The 4,303-nt window shown below is 36.5% G+C and overlaps 1 pseudogene; it reads right to left on the reverse strand.

Annotated features, from left to right (window-relative positions):
* Positions 1-2,818: 2,818 nt before the first annotated feature.
* Positions 2,819-3,655, reverse strand: LOC127079684 (putative general negative regulator of transcription C16C9.04c; annotated as a pseudogene).
* Positions 3,656-4,303: the final 648 nt, after the last annotated feature.

Genomic DNA, 4,303 nt, shown 5'->3' on the forward strand with positions numbered 1-4,303 from the left:
AAGAGAGAAGAATGTTTTTGGGTTTTCAACGAAGGGGATTAAACCTAAGTTTTTTATTAATGGGCCTGACAAGATTTACGAATCCTACTCCTACGTATCTCCAAGTGCAATAGAGAACTCAAGGCTTACGTAGTTCTGGGTAGAAAAATGTTTCTTTGTTGGTCGATTTTGGCGAAATCTAATTTATGTCAATCGATAAAAACATTGTTGGACTACCCAAAACAAGTGGAGAAACATTGCTTTGCATCGTCTTGAGACAAATTACCTTTTGTTTGAGAAAGGGTTTAAGGGTCCATCGCACGGCGGTGAGAAAATGTTTGATTGGTTTGAATGTGTTTTGAGTAATGGCAAGAACTTGGATGGGCGAGATATCCATCTCGAATCCTAGTCTCAGGGATGCGTGGCATCCACCATGTTCCATTTCCATCTTATTTGTGAAAAGGTTTAATATATTTATGTTTTTTGAGATTTGATTGAGAAAGGGTTTGAATAAACCGCATTGACAAATTTGGGATGATGGCGAGAGCTAAGATAGGCGAGATATCCATCTCAAATCCTAGTCTTAGGAGTGCATGGTATCCACCACGTTCCATTTCCATTTTATTGAAAGGTGTTAAATAGGAATTAAGTATTTTCGAGTTTTTATTATGAAAATGGCTTGACGTTGGATCAAGCATTTGATGAGTGATTGAGAAAGATTTGAGTGACATGGTTTGAAAGAAGTGGGATGGATAGAAATAGATTGATTTGTTTATTGAGAAAATACTCGACATTGGATTGAGTCACTATTTTTTATATTTTCAAAAAGAAGTTGATTTTATTCTTGTGTTAGTAATTAGCTAAATAGTCAAGCAAATAAAGAAATTAAACAGTAAAACTATTACACATCATGGGAGTGGGGGTACATTTTATTGAATGAGGATTCAAAATAATGAAATAATTAAATTGGTCCCAACCAACAAGTAATGCAATGTATGAGTGTAGGTGTACAAGGAACTGTCTCATTGTAAGAAGGCCCAAGAGTAAGCCATGTGAAGAAAATATCGAACATAAATCATATTCACAACACCTTTGAAAATTAAATCGAAAGAAGTAAAATTGGGACGTGCACGGACTAAAATCAGAATGCGAGGATGCGAATCAAAGTCACATAACGCAAAGACGTGCAAGGTGGGTGGAAATTGAGGAGAAATCAACAACTACGCATCATGATAACCATCGGAGAGTCATGTGCGATAAATCAAAACACGGAGAAATACTATCAATATACCGATAAAATAATCAAGGAATGACAACATGGGAATTGTTGAATCCATAAATTAAAATCGATGTTTATTAATAAAATAAAATCCAGGACAAACGACGAAATTAACGAGCGTCGGATAAGTGAGAATAAAATATAAAAAGAGATTAAAAGAAATAAAATAGAAAAATAAATGTGTATCAAATCCTGAACATGCCACACGCATGTATTGAACCCATTACTAGGGAGGAAATGAATTAGCTTTACACCCACCCGACCATGAGCTATCAGCTGTTAAGCTACTAGCAACTAATGTACATAAAAAGAAAATAACTAAAAAAAGCTACATCAACAAACCAAACATGGGCCGCTGGGTTAGGTTTAAAGTAAAGCCCAAGAATCCTAGACCATTTGGGCTCGGGTCATTGAAGACCCGCTTCAGGAGTGGCCCAAACGCAGAAATGGTGAGGGAATCCAAACGATCAAACCTAGCCGCATGGTTGTTGGGCACGGACAACGAACGATGTTATTGCTAGCATTAACTGACAGCATTTATGAAAAACCTGCAGAAGCAAAAAACCATAACAGCTTTTAATGGAACGGCGTCCACCTTCCAACAAATAGACTTTAATTGTTTTAAACATCAATTAAAAGGAACATTTTTAAAAAGGGAAAAAACTACCAAAACTAAAGAAAACTTCTCCTTTCCTTAAGCAGTAGCCGACGGTCACAGAGAGAAGCGAAAACAACAAAACATGAGGAAACGCAAAAGTAAACCCAAACATAAACAGTAAAGAGGACGATGATGAAGTGCAAATTGAAGAGAATGAAAAAAAAGATCAAACCAAAACGAAGCCTATATCCTTCTTGCTCTTAGATCGGGCACCCAAAGCGATGATACAATGAGAGATTTACTTGATCACAAAGAGATCAACGGTGATTGGAATGGTGATGTTGGATCCTCCTTTCGAATGCCCTCTCTTTCGGTGATTCAACTCCGGTGCGTGTTGGCTCATCTGCTTTGGTCTCAGTAGGATTTTTTCCAAAATTGCGTCAAAATAAAGCCCTGGTGTTCTCTCCGAAAACATAGACTCTATGTTCCTTTTTTAAATTTTTTGTTGTTTTGCAGAACTTCTTGTTCATTAGCATTCTCTTGAATGCTCTACTTTTCTATTTATCTGTAGGTAATGCCCCCTAGAATTCGTTAAGGACAAAGGTTAACCTTTCTCTATGGTCCCCTCCACTCTCCCTTCTTACCGTTAGTGATGGCATGAAATGTTGGGAGTAGTGGCGAGCGTCAGTACGGAATGCTTTGGGACCTTTGTCCGCACCCTTGTGGTCCCTCTCAATTCCACTTTGGTTCCTTACTGTTAGTAAAAAAAAAATACTATTGTGAACTTGGCCCACCTTACTGATGTATTATCTTTAACACTTCCATATGAGATTAAACCATACTCTTCCACCATGTTTTCTTCTTTCTCGTTTGTTTGTTGTTCTGTTAATATGCAATGCATTTGTTTACAGTGGCATGGTTCTAATGGTTTGATATTTATTAATGTTAGACTCATGTGCATTTTATCTGGTTCGTTTGGAGACAAACCCTGCAAGATTGGCGCTATCGTAAGACTGGATTGCAGATTGGTTCTGGTTTGGCTTATGGTGCAGCAAATTGTATTTTGCTTGGTCTTTGCTCATGTACTCTAGTGTGCTGTATGATTGGTAATGTCTAGGTTCATCTGGTTGTGGAGGTAAAACACTCCCAGAATAGCGATGCAAATTATTTGTAGCACCAATGATTTGTAGGACTCTACTCCTTGCAAATGCTAATACTAATTCATCTTTTGTAAAGCTATATTTGTGAGAACCATGATCATGTAGATATAAGCATTCTCTATTGTTGCAAGGCACATTTCTGAGCCATGCAAGGAAATAATTTATGGTTCCAAAATAAGCCTTCAATGGTCTACCTTCCAATACAAAATTAAACTGATTGAATGCATCGAACTGCTTCAGATTCTTTTGAGTAAGTTATATACACACAATAGTTGTTGTTTACAGAATGTTGAATAATGCATGTTGTTGTACGAGATATTGACACCTTCAAAACCTTCCCATACCTTCCAAAGTACTCCCTACGCTGAAGCAAATCTTCATCTTCTATAGTTTCTTTTTATTCAGTTCAGCAACCAATCTTCGACAGCTAGTTGCCATTGCCATAATGTGTTATTTGTCATAAGTTGAACGGCATGCTGGACAACGGCCCTCAGTTTCATCCTTATGTGTCATTTCCATTATATGATGTCAACACCACACACATATCTCATAGCCGCATTTTCATGGTTTCAGATGCTGATCAGTCAGGTCCATATCCTCAGTGCAAATAAGACATGATTTTCCTCCTTTGTCACCCATGGTTGTCCAGAATATTCAGGGTGAGAGCAGAGAAGAGAGAGTAGAGGCAGAGCAATGTGTGAGTGAAGTAGGGATCGGGATTCTTGGGATTTTGGGGTGAGTTGAATTTGGTCCAAATGCCAATTTGTTTTGTAAATTTGTAAGTTTATGACTTGTAATGATTGTAACATTTGATGTGAATGAAAATGGGTGACCTTGTGGCAAAAAAAATTGTTTCCTTGTACCTTAGAAGTTCCATATATTCATGTGATGGGATACTTTATTCACATGCCACGTAAATGGATGATTATGATTGAATGAATGAATGAAGTAATTGAAATATGAATGAGTATGTGGAATTTCTTGAATATGAAATGGAAAATTTTCCAATGTGAATGAAGAAATATGAATGAAAATTTTGAATATGAAATAGAATTTTGAATATGATATGGAGAATACGAATGTGAATGAAGAAATATGGGTGGAATTTCTTGAATCATGAATGAAGAAATATGAACATGAATGGAGAAATATGTATGGAATTTCTTTGAATCGTGAATGAATGGGAAAATGAATATGAATGGAGAAATATGTATGGAATTTCTTTGAATCATGAATGAATGTGAAATGAATATGAATGATGAAATATGTATGGAATTTATTTGAATC

The sequence above is a fragment of the Lathyrus oleraceus genome, chromosome 5 (genome assembly GCF_024323335.1).
Source record: "Lathyrus oleraceus cultivar Zhongwan6 chromosome 5, CAAS_Psat_ZW6_1.0, whole genome shotgun sequence".
NCBI classification, from domain to species: Eukaryota; Viridiplantae; Streptophyta; class Magnoliopsida; order Fabales; family Fabaceae; genus Lathyrus; species Lathyrus oleraceus.